Genomic DNA, 24,030 nt, shown 5'->3' with positions numbered 1-24,030 from the left:
ATTTCTCTGGCCAGTTTGAACCTGGTTTGACTACAGGTTTTGGTGGATTGTAATGGAAGGTGATTAATGATTTTGCTTGTGATGATTTTGCCATTTCGATTCGTGAATATGAAAATGAAACTGATAGGAAAAGAAAGAATGAGAGAGAATGAATGATTGGGAGTAAATCAAAAATGAAGTAAATGAAGGAATGATTCTCGAATAAAGGTATTTATATTTATGATGGAATAAAAAGGGTTTTTCCAAAATAAACATAAATAAAAATAAATTTTTGAAATTCAAAACCATTAAAATGTTATTTTAATCAAAACTATTTTGATCGGGTTTGAAATCCGAAAATATATTTTCGGTTACGTCCGCATTAAATGCATGACAGTTTAAAAGGACCCCACTTTTCAGAAAAACGTTTCACTTATTAATGAAAAGGTAATGATCATTTTCCTTTTACGGCGCAACTTGTGTGATACGTCAGCAAAAAGGTATCGTTAAACAGTAACTTCATGTGGTCACACAATTAACCAAGTATCCATAGGACATTACATTGGACCTGAGTGACTTCAGATTTGACTCAATAAATTATGAGGATGATTAATTTAAGTAAAGGCTGAATCATCTCATTTTAAACATATTTTGAAGTCTCTCGGTTTCTGAATCATTTCAGAGAAAAATATTTTCTGAGGAAAACTTCCTTTTTTTTTTTTACCAAAAATATTTGACTCTTTCCCCCTGAGGCAATGCTATATAGGATTCAGCATTCATAACTCACTGATGAGATGTTTAAAAGTTTTGACATCCAAAGGTTTTGTAAAAATATCAGCAAGTTGTCTATCAGTGGGAATGAAATGAATTTCAATGTCACCTTTTATAATGTGATCTTGAATGAAATGATACCTGAGTTCGATGTACTTGGTTTTGGAGTGTATGACAGGATTGTGGGATATGGCAATGGCACTTGTGTTATCATAGAAAATTGGAGTCTTTGTGTACTTAACACCATAATTAGTTAGTTGGTTCTTCATCCATAGGATCTGAGCACAACAGCTGGCTGCAGAAATGTACTCAGCTTCAGCTGTGGAGAGAGACACTGCAGTCTGCTTTTTGCTTGTCCAACTAACCAATTTGCCACCTAGGAAATGACAACCACCTATTAAATCTAGACTTGAGCCCTTGGGATACCAAAGGCCATGTCTTGGGACACCTTTAAGGTATCTGAAAATTCTTTTCACAACATTCTGATGTGCTTCCCTGAGATCAGATTGAAATCTTGCACAAAGGCATGTTGCAAACATTATGTCAGGTCTACTTGCAGTTAAGTACATGAGGGATCCCACCATTCCATGATATTTTGTGAGATCCACAGGTTTTCCATTAGGATCTGAGTCCAAAGTTAATGGTGCAGAAATAGGAGTATCTTTTGATGAGATAGAATCAAATTGATATTTCTTTAATAAATCTTTGACATATTTTTCTTGATTAATAAAAATATCATCATTGGTTTGTTTTACTTGAAGACCCAAGAAATATGTCAGTTCTCCCATCATACTCATTTCATACTCAGAAGACATAATCTTAGAAAACTTATCACACATTTTTTCATTTGTAGACCCAAATACAATATCATCAACATAAACTTGTACAAGTACGATATCACTTTGCTCATGCAAGATGAATAAAGTGTTATCTATTGCACCCCTTCTAAATCCACTATCTAAAAGATGTCTAGTTAGAGTATCATACCAGGCTCTTGGTGCTTGCCTTAGACCATATAAAGCTTTATTTAGTCTGTACACCCAATGAGGCTTCTCTTTATTCTCGAACCCTGGTGGCTGATAAACATAGACAACTTCTTCCAATTCTTCATTCAGAAAGGCACTTTTAACATCCATTTGATAGACTTTAAACTCATGATGAGCTGCAAAAGCTAAGAAAATTCTGATAGCTTCGAGTCTGGAAACTGGTGCAAAAGTTTCATCGAAATCAACTCCTTCTTTTTGAGCATAACCCTTGGCAACTAGCCTTGCCTTGTTTCGAATTACATGACCATCTTTATCCACCTTATTTCTCAAGACCCATCTTGTCCCAATTGGTTCTTTCTTTAGATTGCTAGGACAAGGAACAAGATCCCAAACAATGTTCCTTTCGAATTGGTTAAGCTCATCTTGCATGGCTTCAACCCAACTTGGATCTAGTCCATTTGGCGTAATGACCAAGATGTACAATGATATCAGTGCAAGAGCTCCTCTGATTGACTTCATGAGGTGCTTCTGAAAAGACTACTTCAGTCTCATCATCATCATCTTGTAAGTCATGACTTGCATCATGAAATTCTTCATTCTGAGGTACTTCAGTGGAGACTGATATCTGAGGGGTGGTGGCACGTATACCTGATCCAATAGTCAATTTAGAAGGTAGTTTAAAATTGATTTAGGGATAAAATGGAATGTCACTAGGTGCTATAGTATCAGGTTCTGAGCTGTGATGATCAGAAACTTGTTTAGGTAATTCATCAGGTTTATCTGTAGGATCGGAATCACCAAAACTGATTAGACTTTCTGAGGGTGTTTCAGAGACTGGTTAGTTGAAAATTGCAGAGTTTGATTCATCAAAGGTAACATGAATTGACTCATCAACCTTGTCAAGTCTTTTGTTGTAGACTCGAAAAGCTTTGTGAATTGATGAATAACCTAGGTGGCTGGAATCATTCAGAATGTATACTAGATAACCAAATACATGGAAGTATCCGATATTAGGCTTTCTATTTATGAGGACTTCATAGGCAGTCTTCTTGTGTCTTTTAACATACACAAATTTGTTTTGAGTGTAGCAAGCGGTAGCAATAGCTTCAGCCCAAAAAAATTTTGGAAGACCAGATTCATTTAGCATACTTCTAGCAGCTTCTATCAGCTTACGATTCTTTCTTTCAACTACACCATTTTCCTCTGGTGTATGTGCTGAAGAGAAGTTCTGAGATATGCCAGTTTCAGTGTAGAATGACTCTAAGGTGGCATTTCTGAATTCAGTGCCATTGTCACTTCTGAGCTGAACAACTTTTCGTTGATGTTTGAGTTCAATTTGTTTGATGAGAGCAATAATTTCAGCAGCAGCTTCACTCTTGGTTCTGAGGAAGATCACCCAACAATATCTTGAATATTCGTCAACAACTACAAGGGTGTATTTCTTCCCGCCTCTTGTCTGAACATTCACAGGACCAAACAAATCCATGTGAAGCATGTGAAGTAGTTCAGTGATGCTGAAATTTTGCTTGGTTTTGAAAGATGCTCTTTTCTTCTTTCCCATTTCACAACCTGGACATGGCTTGTCTTTATTGAAAGACAGTGAGGGTATCCCTTCTGCAAGTTATTTTCTTGAAAACTTATTTATATTTTTGAAATTCAAGTGGGATAACTTTTTGTGCCACAACCAGTTTGTATCTTCATCTGCCTTTGAGTAGAAACATTATTCAGTGGGAGCACTGTTCATATCGATGATATAAATGTTTCCTTTCCTTGGTGCAATCAACATTACCTTCCAATCTCTGTTGAATACGGTGCCTTGTGAGATGTCAAATAAGACTTTGAAGCCATCGTCACATAGTTAGCTGACACTAACCAGGTTATATTTCAAAACATTCACATAACCAACTCGTGTAAACTAGACTTGACCATTACTCACAACACCATATCCCTCTGTTTGTCCATTTCCATCATTTGCAAAAGTTATTGATGACATGTCAGGGTTCTGCCAGCAGCATTGTCAAGAAACCGTATATTCTTTTTGCGGTCACCCTGCACAGACACAAGGATTAGTTCTTTTTGGGAACCCATCTCATGATTGGTTCACTACACTCTCCCTTAGCAGTCTCAGATTTCTTTGGTACGTGAGGTACTGAGGGGTCAAAGGGGATCTCTGTCATGATCTCAGCAGACAGAAAAACAGTTGGTTTGATGGGTTCTTCTACCTTTTTCTTGTCAGATTTTTGCTTGGATTGCTTGATTTTCTTGGAAAAAGGTTTTGATGATTGTTTTGGTTCAAGAGGTGTACTTTCAACATTTTTCAAACGAGCATTATAGCTTTGCATTTGTCTAGCCAATAGTTGAAATTGACTCTCTAACCTTAACAATATTGATTCTTCATTAGACACCTAAGCCTTACCTAAATCTGAGGTAGATGGCTCAGTGAGGGAGACATAATTCTTCTTCTTTTGGTTTTTAGGAACCTTAGATAAAGACTGAGGGGATGGCTTTTTGGTTTTAGCCTTCTTATCTGAGGGACTGGTCTGACGTGCTTTAGATTTACCCTCAGAATGTTCCTGGGCCTTATCAGTTTCAATCTTTGGTTTTCCAATTTCTTAAAAAACAATTTCTGGTCTCATTTCTTTTGGAAGTGCATCCAAGTCAGTTATAATGGATGCTAAATGAAGATCACCAGTTCCATAGGCAATTCTTTGATTTTCAAAAGTCTTTTTGATTGCAGCCTCAGGAAAAGGTGATTTCATCCATGATTTGATGATTTTTTGTTCTTTTTCAATAATAATTTTCAGTTCTTCCTTTTCAACTTCCAATATGGCAACCAAGGATTGATAACTTTTTAAGGCTAACTGGACATCTTTTAGTTCCTTCATCCTTGCCTGATTGGCGTTCAGTTCAGAAGTATTTATTTCAAAGGTTTTCAAACTTTCTGAACGTACAGTTTCAACAAATGTAATGTCGGCCTCTAAAAGAACTAGAAGATCCAGTTTTTGTTCCTCATCTTTTTCAAAATCAAAATTACTAACCTTTTTCATCACGATATCCACCCATCTTCCAGATTCCACATCAGTTTTAACCAAATGACCTTGGTCTTCATGAGCCATGAAGCACATGTCCCTTACTTCTTCTTCATCATCAGATGACTCGTCAAAATGACTTTGATCTTCATGAGCCATGAAACACATTTCCCTTACTTCTTTTTCATCATCAGAGGACACGTCAGAATCTTCTCATTTTTCAGTGTCTGCCACCATGTAGCTATTTTTGTTGGATTCTTCTTGTGCCATGAGAGCCATATGTGCCTTCAATTTCTTATACTTGGCCTTATATGTCTCGTTAGATTTCTGAAAGATAGAATGGTTAGGGGCATTTTGTGATGAGGAAGGTTGATTTGATCTGCGATCTTTCATGAAATATCCTTTTCTTCCACATTTAAAACATTCAAGATTTGTTTGGTCAATTGAAGAATTTGAAGAAAATTGTTTGTCATTTCTATTGGATTTAGCTTTAAAACGATTAAAGGTTTTGGCAATCATTGCAACAAGATCATCATTATCATCCTCATCACATTCATGGGTTGCACAATCAGTAATACTAGTTTTCATGAGTTCAGCTACCATCTTCTTCACTGAGTCAGAAGTGTCACTCTCAGAAGATAGTAGGGCAGTATTGTAAGGCTTAGAATATTGCACCATTGCAGAACTAGTAGAAGCATGATTTTTTGCATCTTGCTCAGCCACAACTCTCTTAGCTTTGTTTTCCTCAGTATATCTAAAAGCACCATATAAAGAGGCAAGAGTATGGCTGTGCAAGGTTTTTCCCTGTCTCTAAACCAAGATCAATTTCCCATTTTGAAGGTAAAATGTCACAAAACTTTTCTAACAAGATTTCCTTGTCTTTTTCCACGCCCAAAGCTTTTAATTGATTGACCAAATTTGTAAACCTGGTGTACGTTTGAGTTAAAGATTCATTTGGTAATGCAAAGAAAGCTTCATATTTCTTGTTTAGGGCAACTTTTCTTGTGACAACTATTTCCTTGGTTCCCTCAAACTGTGTCATCATTTCCTCCCACATAAGTTTTGAATTTTCTAAGAGTACAAGTGTGGGTTTTAAAGTTTTAGGAACAGCAAAAAGAATCATATTCTGGAGCTTGGGGTCAAGATCTGCCAGTCTATGGTCCTCTTCAGTCCAATGATCCTTCTCCTTAGGTGACTGCCTAGGAGTCCCATCGGCGTTGAAGACATGATATGTCCATTTATACGCATATTCCCATATCGTTTATTAGTCATTTTAAGCTTAATAAAGTGCAAAATATATGTATATTCGATGCTTTGATGGTATTGTTAGTGATTGCAGGGTTAGAACAGGTACATTGGTTAGAAATGGCATTTGGAAGGTTAAAAGATGCATTAGGATGATTCTTGGACGAGTACGAGTGAAGACAAGTTGAAAAATACAAGTTTTGTGAATTCTGGAGCCTTATGCGGTGCATGGAAGTGGTGTGCGGCGCACATAATTACGTAATTTTGGTCAGGGAATTTGACAAAAGTGCCTGTGCGGCGCACACAGGAGTCATGCGGCGCATATGGTGCAAGGAAAGTCTGAAATATGGAAAACTGTGAGTTTGTGCGACGCATAGCATATCTGTGCGGCACATAAATTAGGTCGGCTGAAGGGTTTTTGATTTTTCACTATAAATACAAGACCAAAACCCTCCCATTCGATATACAATCACCTCTAGTCGATTTTAGGGTTCTTTGGGGCAATATTTAGTATCTTTTTCGTCCATCAAGGTCTAAGGGTTGTTCGTGAGTTTCAAGACATTCGGTCATCGATTTTCTTAGCTTCTACTTGTTTTCTACACATTGGTACAATATGTTCTCTTATACTTTTACTCTTTGTGCTATGTTTATGATTATGAGTAGCTAAATAATTCGTCATCCACTGAGATGAAGTGATACATTGACTATGGTTGCATATTTTTAATTCAAGTTGATTTTATTAAACGTTATGTCGTGATCTTAATGAATAGTTTTCTTGTTCTATATTATTGTGCTTGTTGGTGATTCTTACATGCTTTGTCGATTGTGTCGGAAGTATATAAGTTTGATTTCAATTATTTGTCTATGAGTAATTCGTGCTAGTTCATGGAGTGATGGTAAACGACATAGTAATTCTAGGAAACGATTTGTTAATTGGAGTTAATAGTTGATTGTGTCACATTAATTTCAAGTAGACATAATTGTTAATACTTAACCAAAACAAATTAATTAATTAGGGTAAATCTTATTAAACGTTGGTGTTGCCAATTTTCTAGGATTGAACTAATTAGTTAATGGATTTAAATAGAGTTATAAGCTTGTCGGCCACCAAGTGAGTTTCTTTGTTCGAGTCTAGGTTATCTTGTAAACATATTTGGATTGGATCTTAATTTAAATGCAACCGGAGTTAGTGTATCACGTAGTCAAAAGTGGATGATCTTCTAATCCTATTTGATATAAGACAATTTTCTTATCGATAAATTCTAAGGAATTTTAAACTCTTTCAATCAACTAACCTTTTAATATAAAATCAAGATGACGTGGTGTCTTTAAAACCAAAATCTTTTTAACTACTTAAAACTTGCTACCTCTTTGTAGTCTCCGTGGAACAAACCTTTACTTGCTTTAATCGAAATTGCACACGGACGGGTCCACTGCCCGATTGTGTGTGGTATTCGATTCGGAGTATTTTTAAGGATTTTAATTTAACTAGATTTTCACACATCAAGTTTTTGGCGCCGCTGCCGGGGACTAATTAAGGAGCTTTAGTTTGAGATTTCGTAGTTGATCCTTTCTTGTACTCACATGCAAGAGAGTTACTTGTTTTCTTAGGTTAATTTTCGATTTTTAGTTTTAATTTTTCTGTTTTGTTTTGTTTGTGTAACTTGGTGCGTTTTACGGTTTTCTTTGTTTGTGTTTTCAGGTTTGTTTCTTAGTTGATGACCACAAGGGTTGCCGGTGTACCACTAGTAAGCCCTCAATCTAATCCGGGAAAGACGAAGAGACGTGGGAAGAAACCTTCTAAAACCGTTAACCTTTCAACTAGCAAAATAGATTCCTTAAACTTAAACGTTGAAGCTGGAAGTTCTATCCATTCCACACCACTGGAAAATAAACAACCAACTCCACCAAAAACTTCACCTAAAAATTCACCACAGTCAACACCAAACTCCACTGCACCCTCTATACCTCCTACTATACCTAGAAACATGGCCGAAGACATGGTTCATCCGTTTGATAGGACTATTGGGGAGAGTACTCGAGTCATTGCACCTAATAGGGGCTCGGCTATTCGTCCTCCAACCACCGCTCCGAATTTCAATGTCAAGGGTAATCATTTCTCTCGGGTTGAGGAAAATCAGTTTGACGTGGTTGTTAAGTGGGATCCGTATGATCATGTGGAGAAGTTTGAAAAGGTTTGTCGATTGTTCAAGTATGGGGAGACTCAAATGCCACATGTTAAGATTGAATTGTTTCCGTTGTCTCTCACGGGAGAGGCGGTGACTTGGTATAAGAATCTCGATGAAAACATATTTGAGACATGGGAAGAGTTGAGGGAAGGATTCATTGAGCGGTTCTTTCCAGCTCAATTGGTTGAAACAATGAAGTTGGAGATCCGGGCGTTTAAGCAACATAGTGGTGAGGATTTGGTAGATGCTTGGAAAAGATTGAAGGAATTGATGAGAAATTGTCCCGGGCATTGTATTAGATTAAATGAGCACATTCTTATTTTCTTCCGGGGTTTAGATAGCCGCAATCAAAGGTAATTGGTTTGGGCTTGTGGAGGTAACATTAATAATGTCACGTACAATAAAGCCTATAAGATTATGGAAGATATGGTTCGTACAAGTGTGATTCGAGAAGCGGGTAGAACTAAACCGGTTCTTGTGAAAACGGGAAGAAGAAGTATGGCTCGGGTTGATAATGGTGGAAGTAATGATGTTGTGGCTAAAATTAAGGCATTGGCAAGTCACATTGATAAGCTGTAACACCCCGCTAAAGCGGAATATACGGGATGTACAGATAAGCACAAGCACGCAAAGTACAAGTTCAACACAGCTTATAATATTACGGAATAAGAAGTATCATAAGTTATTACAACATTTGGGATAAACCCTGAATTGATGATATTCAAAGGACAGAACAATTATCTTAAGTAATCTTTGAACATAGAACAGGAACAAGCAAAAGGATGTCTTCACAGCCACTAATCTTGAACGCATGAACAATCTCCATAGAGGTAAGCTGGAAGTAGGAAGACTCCTATGCTAAGAGAACTAAGAACCTAGCCTGAAAAGCATGTAAGTTCAAAAGGGTCAACTACAAAAGTAGTTGGTGAGATTCACATAAAGTACTTATTGTTTATGCATAATATTAGTATGTATATAAAGAACAAGTCATAAGATCTGTACGTCTATCAAAAGTACTTTGTAATATTCAGAATAGTTTTGGAATATGTAATGTACTTAATATGTATGTATATAATTACTGCTAACCCGATTGGTCAATGATGAACGATAGTGAATCAGTAAGCTCACAACAACCAAGTAAGCTACAAGCATGATCTAGATCAAATAAGTACAGATAATATGCATCCTCCAGAACTGTAGAGAATGAGGGTGGACCTACCCTAAAAGCGCTGTCCATAATTACCTACGGTTCATTCCCTGAACTGTGGGATATGAATTGATAGCAGTAAAAATAGAACTCATACATAGAACAATAAGTACATACAGAGAACGTATAAGTGATTCAAATGTATTCAAGATCCCGCCCATTCAAGATCTAGAATACAATTTCAGAGAATAAGTATGATGATAGGAATGTATTCTGATCCTGCCCATTCAAGATCTAAATACACTCAGGAGAGTGTATATGATGATAAGAATAATAATAAGAATGTATTTCAGAATCATTTTATAAATAGTCTGAACGTTCATATAATAGTTCATAGAACAGTTTTAGAACATATGTATATATATTTATATGTATACATTTAAGTACGAAATACTTTTCATGCGATCATGTAATAGTGCGTAGAACAATTCCAGAACATATATATATACTTATATATATATGTAATTTATGTACAAAAATAGTTTCATGCTTTTCAGTCCCCATTAAAGAGCTTTGAACAAAATGTACGAAAAGGGGATAAGTGAACTCACAGTGATCTAGTACAGCACAGTTATCGAGCACAGAGAACGAGCACAGAGATAGATAGATTATATCTATCAAAATCCAAGCACACCTTGACAGAAGCCTAAGTACACGTTGTTGTACACATGATAGGCACATATATTAGACTCAGTGATTAATTTAGCACGAAAATGTTCTTGATGATCTGATAATTTGGTCCTTGATGAACTTAGAACGTTTTGACACAAAATGGACTTTAAGTACCCGAACTGAACTTGTCTTGTACGTCTTTTGAACATATATAATTGCAATGTTATCAGATTGTACATGTCTTTCTTGTGAACTTTAGTTTACGAATTCGCTTAAGATGTTCATAACATTCGTACCCAAGTTAATTTAGATGTATAAAATTGACTAGGGACTTTAGATCGTTTTTAGAAGTCTAGGAGAACTTAGGTCGTTCTGGTTTCATAGCAAAAAGAGATTGTTCTATCTTGGATCGATTTAGGTCGTTCCTTATGTCAAGATGAATTAGGTCGTTTTGATGTTCAGTTTCAAGAAATCGCTTCAGAGTTCGAGGTTTCAGATCATTATATATAAACTCTATATTTAGATCGTTCCAGTTTCATTATTTACATCATTTAATACCTTGCAGGAGATCGTTTCATATTTGAAATGAAGGTAGTCTTGTAGATGTGATGTTCTGATTGTCCTAGCATAGCATTTTAGATCGTCTGTATAGTATTTAGATCGTTTCAAGGTGTTGATCAAAACAGATCGTTCCAAGTCTTCATCAGTTTAGGTCGTTTTGCTTGCATAGCCTATTTAGATCGTTCTGGTTCAGCTTCATTTAGATCGTTTTAGGGTTCAGCTCCATTTAGATCGTTTTAGGGTTCGGCTCTATTTAAATCGTTTTAGGGTTCTTTGAGGGAAGTAAAACGATCTGTTTGAGATCGTTTCAAAACCACATAGACAGCAACTAGGTTCTTGATCGATTAACACATCAGACTCAAGCCATGATTCGAATCAGAATTCCATTTGAGCTAAACCGATCACTGATCAATTACCCCTATGTGAACCAAGACCGAACCACACTTCAATCAAAACAGCAACGAGCAGCAGCAGTAGCAGCTCAAGAACATAAACACGAGTCCAAACACCAAGAAATCAAGTCTATACAGAGGTCTAAGTCGATCTTGGAACGAGTTAGGACGTAATATTAGAACATGTTAACATATTAACACCATTTTCTTATCACATTTTCAGATTTCAGAATCAAATTACACATGAACACTTGGTGGTTTCAAGAACAAGTTATGTTCATATTTGAAAAATGGGTTTTGTAATTTAATCATGTTATGACCCAAATTTGTTCACCACAATGATGTTAAACACATCTAGACACAAACCCATTGCTTATAAACATGATTTCTTAACAAAATCGGACCAAATTATCAAGAACAAGAACATAAAAAGTACACTTTTGTTTTGATCAAATTCTCAAAAGATGTAGTTATTACCTGTGATTTGTTGTTGGAAACGTGTTGTGATCGTCACAAGGAACCCGAAAGTACAAATGATTTCACTTAACCAACCCAAAATCAAGATGGTGATTTTTAGTGTGTGAAAATGGTGGTGGAGAGGTTTCCTGACTATGTGTTTTTAGAGAGAGAGTGAGAAATGAAGGTGATGAATGAATAGTGAATTTTCTCATACTATAACATTCTATTTATACCTTTTCCAAATGAATGCACTAGGTATTTCCAAGGGACTATTTGTGAACATTTTGCACTAGAAAACTTATGGTCACGAACATTTATGAACCGAATCTTCGTATTTTATCGAATTAATTCATAATCCGTCATATAAATCAAGATTTAAGATCTAATTGACCTTCAAATAAGCACATATTTTGAGTCTAAAGTACGACAAGGACTTAAGTAGATCGGACTGTCTAACCGTTCAGATGGCGAAAGTATGATCTAAGAACTTAATTAGAATATTCGTACGGCGGTTGTTACATTCTCCCCCACTTCGAGGATTTCGTCCTCGAAATTAAGAGTCTTGCCGATCGAAAAGATGAGGGTACTTCTTCTTAATGAAGTCCTCGCGTTCCCAGGTGTCCTTATACCCATGTCTAGCACTCCATTGGACACGTACTAACGGTACTCTACTTTGTCTAGTTCGTTTAGCATCTTTGTCAATGATCTCAATGGGCTCTTCAGTGAACTCGAGCCCTTCGTCGATGTGAACGTCCTTTACAGGGATGACGGTCGGGTCTTCGGCCAAGCACTTCTTCAAGTTGGACACGTGAAAAGTGTCGTGAACATTGCCAAGTTCTATCGGTAGTTCCAGTTTATACGCAACTGGCCCGACACGTTTGATGATTTTATAAGGTCCAATGTACCGAGGCGCCAGTTTGCCTTTCTTGCCAAAACGGGCAGTACCTTTCCACGGTGAAACTTTCAACAGAACTTTATTGCCTACTTGGAACTCTAAGGGTATGCGGCGTTTATCAGCGTACGATTTCTGTCTGTCTTGAGCAGCTTTAAGCTTCTCTTTGATAATAGCGATCTTGTCAGTAGTGTACTGTACGACTGGAAGTTCTAACCAACTTCTCTCACAGGCGTCAAGCCAACAAAGTGGTGATCTGCACTTGCGTCCATATAAAGCCTCAAATGGCGCGCACTGAATGCTCGCATGATAGCTGTTGTTGTACGAGAACTCGATCAACGGGAGATGTTTGTCCCAACTCCCTCTGAACTCTAATGCACAGGCACGGAGCATGTCCTCCAACGTCTGAATGGTACGTTCGCTCTGTCCATCCGTCTGTGGGTGATAGGCGGTGCTCAAGTTTAGTCTAGTACCTAATGCTTCTTGAAGTGACTGCCAAAAGTCTGAAGTGAAGCGAGGGTCTCGATCTGATACGATTGACAAAGGGACACCGTACTTGGCCACATTGTCCTCTACGTAGATTTCTGCAAGTCTCTCCAACGGATAGTCATCACGAATTGGAAGGAAACGAGCTGATTTTGTCAGCCTGTCTACTATCACCCAGATGGAGTTATGGTTGTTCTTTGTACGAGGTAATTTCATGATAAAATCCATGGTAATAGCTTCCCACTTCCACACCGGGACTTCTAATTGCTTCAACAATCCTGAAGGTTTCTGATGTTCGATCTTAACTTTAGAACAGGTCAGGCACCTGCTGACGTACTCGTAGATCTCTCTTTTCATTCCAGGCCACCAGTAGTCTAATTTCAGGTTCTTGTACATTTTGTCTGCACCGGGATGGATTGAGTACTTTGAATTATGAGCTTCCTGCATGATGATTTCTCTAACACTATTAGCTGTAGGGATCCAAACTCTGTTCTTGTACTTTCTTACTCCTTTGTCATCAATTTCAAGTTCTTGAGCGATTGGGCCTAACTTTTCTGCCTTTAGGTTTTCTTCTGACCCCAATCCAGTCTCTTGACCCGTGATCACGCATTCTCTCAAGTCTATACGATCAGCTGCTCTGATCGATAGCATCTTGATTCGTTCTTTTCTGCTTAACGCATCGGCTACTACATTCGCCTTTCCAGGATGATACTTGATGTCACAATCGTAATCACTCAGTAACTCTACCCAACGTCTTTGTCTCATGTTCAGCTCTTTCTGATTGTACACATGTTGCAAGCTTTTATGATCAGTGAAGATGGTACACTTAGTTCCGTACAAGTAGTGTCTCCAGATCTTTAGGGCAAAAACGATAGCTCCAAGTTCTAGATCGTGAGTAGTGTAGTTCTTTTCATGTACTTTGAGTTGTCGGGATGCGTAGGCGATCACTTTGCCTCTTTGCATCAGTACACAACCTAGTCCTTGATGTGAAGCGTCACAGTACACGACAAAGTCTTCAGTGCCTTCTGGTAAGGTTGAAACAGGTGCTTCACACAATCTGTCCTTTAAGGTCTGAAACGCTTGCTCTTGTTGTTCACCCCAAATGAAGTCTCTGGTTTTCTGAGTCAATTGAGTCAACAGCAGTGCGATTTTGGAGAAGTTCTCGATAAAACGGCGATAATAGCCGGCCAGCCCAAGAAAACTACGAACTTGAGTGGGAGCTTTCGGAGCCTCCCACTTTTTGATTGCTTCAATCTTGGCCGAGTCTACATGAATGCCTTGTTTGTTCACAACATGGCCGAGGAACTGTACTTGGCGAAGCCAGAACTCGCACTTAGAGAACTTAGCGTACAACTGTTCGTCACGAAGGAGTTGAAGAATAGATCGAAGATGTTGTTCATGATAGTCTATGCACATTCTCATTGAACCATCTTTCTTTTTAACGAATAAAATCGGTGCTCCCCAAGGGGATGAACTAGGACGGATAAAGCCTTTGCTCAAAAGTTCTTGTAATTGATTGGACAGTTCTTGCATTTCGGGAGGAGCTAAACGGTACGGTGCTTTAGCGACAGGTGTTGCACCGGGAACTAGATCAATATTGAACTCGACTTGTCTCACAGGTGGAATACCTGGCAAGTCGTCAGGAAAGACATCAGGGAAGTCCCAAATAGTGGGGATGTCTTAAACATTCTTCCCTTTAGCACTTTTATCGATGACGTGAGCCAAGTATACTAAATGATCTTTCTTGTCCAGGTACTTACGAAACTTCATGGCTGAGACGATTCTGAGTTCATTCGTAGGTTTGTCGCCTTGTACAATTAAAGTCTCGTCGTTCGGTAGCGGTATATGAACTGTTTTCTCATGGCAACAAATAATCGCGTGGTGTTTGGATAGCCAATCCATTCCTACGATAATGTCGAAGCTACTAATCTCGAACGGGATTAGATCGATAGCAAAGTCTTTGTCTACTAAAGTCATAGGACAATCTAAAGCAATCTCATTGGTACCGTACTGCTGGCCATTAGCATACTCTACCACATATTTATCTTCTAGTTTACCAGTTATCATTTTAGTTCTAGCTTTAAATTCTAGCGCAACAAAGCTACGCTCAGCACCGGAGTCAAATAGCATAGAAGCATAATGATCATTCAGAAGAAAAGTACCTGTCACAACCCGAGGGTTCTGACGAGCTTCCTCAGCTTTCACAGCAAAAACACGAGCGTTCGCTGGGCCTTGTTGGTTTTGCTGTTGTTGGTTGTTCTGCTGGTTCTGGTTCCTGGGCCCGCGTGGATACGCAATACGCTGAACTTGGGCGTTCTGGTTCTGGTTCCTTTGAACTGGAGTAGCTGGTGGTAATGGAAGTCGAGTGTTCCTGGCTGGAGGATTTCTGTTGACTGGTGGTGGGTTCGTCGGAGTAGCACTACAGTACTTGGCCATGTGCCCAATCCCTTGGCACTTAAAGCAAACAGGGCAATCACCAGTGTGATGAAGATTACAGCGGGTGCACTTTGGGTAAGTTCCAGAATATCTAGTAGGTTCAGGCACTGCGGTCACCGCATAGTTTTTCAAGATCTTCCCCTTCTTACTTGGGGGTTCAACTCTCTTTTCCATCACTTCCTCGGCCTTTCTTTTCCCTCTTTCAACATTCTCGGTCAGTCCCCCTGATCTTATGATATCTTTTGTCAAGGTCTTAGCCAGTACAGCGGCTCTTGACATGGTCTTAGGGCCCTTGCTGGTGAGAGCACGGCGAATCTCCGGGATCAAACCCCAAATAAAACGATCGATCTTCTTTTCTTCCGTGGAAGCCAAATGTGGCACAAGTCTAGCAAGCTCATTAAACCTCAAAATACACTTCTCAATTTCCACTCCCTTCATCTTCAAGTCCCAAAATTCTTGTTCCAATTCTTGCAGTGCATCTTTGGTGCAAAACTCAGCTCTCATCATCTTTTGCAGTTCCTCCTAGGTGTGAGCATAAGCAGACTTTCTGCCAACAGTAGTGACGATGCCAGTCCACCATGACCTAGCAGCACCGTCAAATTGGCTAGTCGCGTGCTCCACCATCTTGTCCTCAGCAGTTTCTGTGTGGTACAGGGCTTCCTCCATGTTCTCAAACCACATCAATAGTTCTGCAGCTCCTTTCTCCCCTGAGTAGACTGGGGGTTTGCACTGAGTGAAAGTCCTAAATGAACACCCTCTGCCTTGGCTAACTCTGCCTTCAGCAGTAGCCCGAGTGTTGATCTGACTAGCTCCGTCCGAGTCACTGTTCACGTCATGATTCTCTTCAAGTTCTCCTTGAGTTCTCTTGTTCTGAGTCGCTCGAGTAGTCTTAGTACCTTCAGTTAATGGAATTTCCAGCATCTGAGCAACTTGTGTAGCGATATTTGGTACCATCTCATTCATGCGGTCAGTGATGAGATTTGCTACATCTTCCAGAGTGAAGTTGACAGTAGTATTGGGCTCTGGTTTAGTGGGTTCAACAACAGGTTCAACCGTAGGTGCCACTCTAGGCTTCCTTCCCCGTGTAGCAGGCATCCTCCCTTATAACTCCTGATAAGACGAAAATATGAACTCGATTACGCTTCGAACACGTCTATAGCTCCAAGCACGTAGTACGTTAATAAAAATCGTCTTTAGCACAGTACATGAACAAGAACAGTCGTCTGTCGTATGATAAGGACCTAAAGTCGTATAAGCTCTAAGGCCTATGGTCGAAGCACTAGCACGTATGTCTTTCAAGAACGAAGGAACTATAAGAGGACAAATGGTCTAGAACATGAACTAGGACTGATATGATCACGAACGAGATTGCACGAAGTACTTAACTAAGCTCTAAGAAATGGATGACACTTCAATGACACACCTTGAGGTCCTAGGTGCTTTTATCGTAATTATATGTAGTTGATCAGGTTACATGTAATTATGATAAGAGTACCTACTACTCAACCTGGTCATCAAAGAATCACCTCAGAGTGGATTCAAGTTATAGCTCGAGTTTCCTTCAAGAAAAGCTCGGTGTTCACTATAACCATGGGCTCTCATACCAACTGTAACACCCCGCTATAGCGGAATATACGGGATGTACAGATAAGCACAAGCACGCACAGTACAAGTTCAACACAACTTATAACATTACGGAATAAGAAGTATCATAAGTTATTACAACATTTGGGATAAACCCTGAATTGATAATATTCAAAGGAAAGAACAATTATCTTAAGTAATCTTTGAACATAGAACAGGAACAAGAAAAAGGATGTCTTCCCAGCCACTAATCTTGAACGCATGAACAATCTCCATAGAGGTAAGCTGGAAGTAGGAAGACTCCTATGCTAAGAGAACTAAGAACCTAGCCTGAAAAGCATGTAAGTTCAAAAGGGTCAACTACAAAAGTAGTTGGTGAGATTCACATAAAGTACTTATTGTTTATACATAATATTAGTATGTATATAAAGAACAAGTCATAAGATCTGTACGTCTATCAAAAGTACTTTGTAATATTGAGAATAGTTTTGGAATATGTAATGTACTTAATATGTATGTATATAATTACTGCTAACCCGATTGGTCAATGATGAACGATAGTGAATCAGTAAGCTCACAACAACCAAGTAAGCTACAAGCATGATCTAGATCAAATAAGTACAGATAATATGCATCCTCCAGAACTGTAGAGAATGAGGGTGGACCTACCCTAACAGCGATGTCCATAATTACCTACGGTTCATTCCCTGAACTGTGGGATATGAATTGATAGCAGTAAAAATAGAACTCATACATAGAATAATAAGTACATACAGAGAACGTATAAGTGATTCAAATGTATTCAAGATCCTGCCCATTCAAGATCTAGGATACAATTTCAGAGAATAAGTATGATGATAGGAATGTATTCTGATCCTGCCCATTCAAGATCTAAATACACTCAGGAGAGTATATATGATGATAAGGATAATAATAAGAATGTATTTCAGAATCATTTTATAAATAGTCTGAACGTTCATATAATAGTTCATAGAACAGTTTTAGAACATATGTATATATATTTATATGTATACATTTAAGTACGAAATACTTTTCATGCGATCATGTAATGTGATGTTCTGATTGTCCTAGCATAGCATTTTAGATCGTCTGTATAGTATTTAGATCGTTTCAAGGTGTTGATCAAAACAGATCGTTCCAAGTCTTCATCAGTTTAGGTCGTTTTGCTTGCATAACCTATTTAGATCGTTCTGGTCAGCTTCATTTAGATCGTTTTAGGGTTCAGCTCCATTTAGATCGTTTTAGGGTTCAGCTCCTTTTAGATCGTTTTAGGGTTCAGCTCCATTTAGATCGTTTTAGGGTTCTTTGAGGGAAGTAAAACGATCTGTTTGAGATCGTTTCAAAACCACATAGACAGCAACTAGGTTCTTGATCGATTAACACATCAGACTCAAGCCATGATTCGAATCAGAATTCCATTTGAGCTAAACCGATCACTGATCAGTTACCCCTATGTGAACCAAGACCGAACCACACTTCAATCAAAACAGCAACGAGCAGCAGCAGTAGCAGCTCAAGAACATAAACACGAGTCCAAACACCAAGAAATCAAGTCTATACAGAGGTCTAAGTCGATCTTGGAACAAGTTAGGACGTAATATTAGAACATGTTAACATATTAACACCATTTTCTTATCACATTTTCAGATTTCAGAATCAAATTACACATGAACACTTGGTGGTTTCAAGAACAAGTTATATCTGGTACAACACAGTTATCGAGCACAGAGAACGAGCACAGAGATAGATAGATTATATCTATCAAAATCCAAGCACACCTTGACAGAAGCCTAAATACACGTTGTTGTACACATGATAGGCACATATATTAGACTCAGTGATTAACTTAGCACGAAAATGTTCTTGATGATCTGATAATTTGGTCCTTGATGAACTTAGAACGTTTTGACACAAAATGGAATTTAAGTACCCGAACTGAACTTGTCTTGTACGTCTTTTGAACATATATAATTGCAATGTTATCAGATTGTACATGTCTTTCTTGTGAACTTTAGTTTACGAATTCGCTTAAGATGTTCATAACATTCGTACCCAAGTTAATTTAGATGTATAAAATTGACTAGGGACTTTAGATCGTTTTTAGAAGTCTAGGAGAACTTAGATCGTTCTGGTTTCATAGCAAAAAGTGATTGTTCTATCTTGGATCGATTTAGGTCGTTCCTTATGTCAAGATGAATTAGGTCATTTTGATGTTCAGTTTCAAGAAATCGCTTCAGAGTTCGAGGTTTCATATCATTATATATAAACTCTATATTTAGATCGTTCCAGTTTCATTATTTACATCATTTAATACCTTGCAGGAGATCGTTTCATATTTGAAATGAAGGTCGTCTTGTAGATGTGATGTTCTGATTGTCCTAACATAGCATTTTAGATCGTCTGTATAGTATTTAGATCGTTTCAAGGTGTTGATCAAAACAGATCGTTCCAAGTCTTCATCAGTTTAGGTCGTTTTGCTTGCATAGCCTATTTAGATCGTTCTGGTTAAGCTTCATTTAGATCGTTTTAGGGTTCAGCTCCATTTAGATCGTTTTAGGGTTCAGCTCCATTTAGATCGTTTTAGGGTTCAGCTCCATTTAGATCGTTTTAGGGTTCAGCTCCATTTAGATCGTTTTTGGGTTCAGCTCCATTTAGATCGTTTTAGGGTTCTTTGAGGGAAGTAAAACGATCTGTTTGAGATCGTTTCAAAACCACATAGACAGCAACTAGGTTCTTGATCGATTAACACATCAGACTCAAGCCATGATTCGAATCAGAATTCCATTTGAGCTAAACCGATCACTGATCAGTTACCCCTATGTGAACCAAGACCGAACCACACTTCAATCAAAACAGCAACGAGCAGTAGCAGTAGCAGCTCAAGAACATGAACACGAGTCCAAACACCAATAAATCAAGTCTATACAGAGGTCTAAGTCGATCTTGAAACGAGTTAGGACGTAATATTAGTACATGTTAACATATTAACACCATTTTCTTATCACATTTTCAGATTTCAGAATCAAATTACACATGAACACTTGGTGGTTTCAAGAACAAGTTATGTTCATATTTGAAAAATGGGTTTTGTAATTTAATCATGTTATGACCCAAATTTGTTCACCACAATGATGTTAAACACATCTAGACACAAACCCATTGCTTATAAACATGATTTCTTAACAAAATCGGACCAAATTATCAAGAACAAGAACATAAAAAGTACACTTTTGTTTTGATCAAATTCTCAAAAGATGTTGTTATTACCTGTGATTTGTTGTTGGAAACGTGCTTTGATCGTCACAAGGAACCCGAAAGTACAAATGATTTCACTTAACCAACCCAAAATCAAGATGGTGATTTTTAGTGTGTGAAAATGGTGGTGGAGAGGTTTCCTGACTATGTGTTTTTAGAGAGAGAGTGAGAAATGAAGGTGATGAATGAATAGTGAATTTTCTCATACTATAACATTCTATTTATACCTTTTCCAAATGAATGCACTAGGTATTTCCAAGGGACTATTTGTGAACATTTTGCACTAGAACACTTATGGTCACGAACATTTATGAACCGAATCTTCGTATTTTATCGAATTAATTCATAATCCGTCACATAAATCAAGATTTAAGATCTAATTGACCTTCAAATAAGCACATATTTTGAGTCTAAAGTACATCAAGGACTTAAGTAGATCGGACTGTCTAACCGTTCAGATGGCGAAAGTATGATCTAAGAACTTAATTAGAATATTCGTAAGCGGTTGTTACATAAGCAATTTGCAAGTATGGATGGTAGGTTTGGATTGATTGAAAAGGATTTGAAGACGGCGGTTGCGGGTTGTGATATTTGTGGTGATAGGCATTACACGGAAGATTGTGATAAAGCACCACGAAATGAAGAAGTTGATTATGTTCAAAATCAATATCAACCACCGTTTGCAAATCGAGGGCTATTTCAAAGGAATGGAGCTTATCAAAACCGGTACCAAGGTAATTCAAATACTAATTTTAATTCTAATGGTGCAGGAAATTATAGGTCTACATTGGGAGCCTCATGGCAAGGAAGAAATCAAGGAGGTCCTTCGGTTCAACCGGTTGAAGTTGTTGATCCTAATGCCGAGCTTAGGGATCTTGTGAAGAAGTTTATGGTTGATCAAGACAAGAAGAATGAGAACTACCGAACCGATATCACTGCTTTGAATGATAAGATGAATCAAAGTATCAAAAGTCAACAAGCGGCGATTAAGGATTTAGGTGTGAGGCTTGATAGAATGGGTAATTCTAATTGTCAACAAGGATCTTTGCCAAGTAATACCCAACAAAATCCTAAGCCTTTCGGTTCAAATGAAGGAGGTAATAAGTATCAATACCCGAATGTTAGGAATGAGCATGTAAATGCCATTACTACTCGGTCCGATGATGTAGTTAATTCTCTTATTTCTCCTCCTCTTTCTAGTGCTACTAATGTTCCTATGCAGGTTGATAGTGAGGATGAAGATGAACAAGTTGATGAAGAGATTGTAGTGGAGCCGAACCAAGCCGTGAAACCACAGGTCGTTCCACTTACATCTACTACACCGGTTGCTACACCGGTAGCTAAACCGGCAGTTGTTGAGCCTCAAGTAAAGCCATATAAGCCTAAGATCCCTTTCCCTCAAAGATTGAAGAAGGATAAGCTCAAGGAATAATACGGTAAGTTTGTAGACATGATTAAATCGGTTTATATTAATGTGTCTTTGGTTGATTTGCTTTCAGGAATGCCGAACTATGCCAAGTTTATCAAGGATCTTATAACGGACAAAAGGAAGCTAGAGGAAGCTAAGGCTACTTTCCTAAATGCGGAGTGTTCGGCAATTGTGCAAAACCAAATCCCTCCTAAGCTTGAAGATCCAGGGAGTTTTCTAATTACTTGTTCTCTTGATGCTAAGCTTACTTGTGATGCTTTGGCCGATATTGGTTCAAGCATTAATTTGATGCCTTTTTCAGTTTATAGGCGATTGTCTTTAGCGGCTCTTAAGCCAACTCGGATGAGCATTAGGCTCGTCGATCATTCATTTCAGTATCCCATGGGGATTGCTGAAAATTTGTGTGTTAAAGTAGGCCATATTGTCTTTTTGGCCGATTTTGTTATCCTTGAGATGGAAGAGGATGCCAAGGTGCCTCTTATTTTAGGCCGACCTTTCTTGTATACGGCCGATGCTATCATTCGTGTTAAGGATAAGATTATTTCATTAGGTATAGGAAATTATAGAATTTCGTTTTCAATTGATAAAACTTTGCAAAATCCTTACTCTACCGATGATTCATGTTTCAGGATTGATGTGACTGACGAGGATGAAGCTTTGGAGATAGAATTGATGAACTTCTTGGACACGGATGAAGGAGAAGCTTTGCTAGCTTGTAGTGAAGAGGAGCAAGTGATGGTTGCCGACATGGTAAGAGAAATTATGGAATTAAGCACGGATGAGTCAACACCGGAAGATGAGACTTTTGAGGAGATTGAGAGGAATGGTTTGAAGATTGAAACTTCGGTGGACAATCCACCAACCGATTTGGAGCTCAAGCCACTTCCCGAGCACTTGGAATATGCATTCCTCGAAGGTAAGTCACTTCTTCCCATTGTCATTTCGTCATCACTTTCAGGTGATGAAAAAGGTAAGTTAATGACATACCCAGAATTAGCCCTGAATTTTGCAAATATAAGATTAATTTGCATGAAAATTTCAAACCGAGTGTTCAAAGATAAAGGAGGCTAAATCCTAATATGCAAGATGTCGTTAAGAAAGAGATATCAAAACTTTTAGATGCTGGAACTATTTATCCTATCTCTGACAGTCCATGGGTAAGTCCGGTCCATTGTGTACCGAAGAAATGGGGGATGACCGTTGTCACTAATGAACGTAATCAAATTGTACCTACTAGAACGGTTACCGGGTGGCGGGTGTGTATTTATTATAGGAAGTTAAATGATGCAATCCGTAGAGACCATTTTCCCTTACCTTTTATTGACCAAATGCTCGAACGGTTAGCCAGAAACGAGTATTTTTGTTTTCTTGATGGTTTTTACGGGTACTTTCAAATACCCATTGACACCAATGATCAAGAAAAGATGACCTTTACATGTCCCTTTGGCACGTATGCTTATCGTTGGATGCCATTTGGATTGTGTAATTCTCCCACCACCTTCCAAAGGTGTATGATCGCGATATTCCAAGACATGTTGGAGACATCTATGGAGGTTTTCATGGATGACTTCTCGGTCTTTGGTGATTCTTTTGACAAGTGTCTTTCCAACTTGGATAAGATGCTTGAGCGATGTGAGCGGGCACACCTTGTTCTTAATTGGGAAAAATGTCATTTCATGGTTAGAGAAGGCATTGTGTTAGGTCATAAGGTGCCTAGTGTAGGGATTGAGGTAGATAAGGCTAAAATTGATGTCATTGCTAAGTTACCTCCACCAACTAATGTAAAGGGCGTTAGAAGTTTTTTAGGTCATGTCGGGTGTTAGAAATCCAAAATAGTGATACATTGTAATTTAAGTTATAGGACTTACTTGTTGTTAAGTCATGAGATTGTGATTTCTAAGGTTGAGGGGCTAATTGTGATAATTAGCATAGTTGTTTAGATTAGCCTATAAATAGCCCTCATCAACTTAGAAATCATAACCTTTCATAACACACACATAACATTTTTGTAACAACCCTCATTTTTATAATATTATATGAGTGCTAGTTGTGTTAATTGTGATCCCGTGAGCCTTAGTTATATGAGAAGCTAGTGAATAATGCCCCTAATTAACAATCTTAAGCTATTATTTAGTTCTAAATCAAATTTAATAAAATCCCTCGGAACAAAAATTTTTAGAGGTGATCAATCGTTACGATAATAATAACGTAAGTCTCACAAGTTGAGATACCAATCAAAATTCTTATGAAATATCCAACGAATCAAGAATAAAACCAAATCAAGTAAATATGATCATGATAAATAAAAATTTCCAACTAAAAATATAATTGGAAGTTATATGTGCATAAACGCGTCAAAACCTTAATAAGTAAGTGTATATGCTTAAAAATAAATACAAGTTTACAACCAATGGCTTATGTAACCAACAAAAAATATAAAAATATATCCATACATGTATATATACATGACTTATACATACATGAATATATTCTTAAC

This window comes from Erigeron canadensis, chromosome 8 (assembly GCF_010389155.1).
Source record: "Erigeron canadensis isolate Cc75 chromosome 8, C_canadensis_v1, whole genome shotgun sequence".
NCBI classification, from domain to species: domain Eukaryota; kingdom Viridiplantae; phylum Streptophyta; class Magnoliopsida; order Asterales; family Asteraceae; genus Erigeron; species Erigeron canadensis.
Note: the sequence above shows the minus strand (reverse complement) of the source record.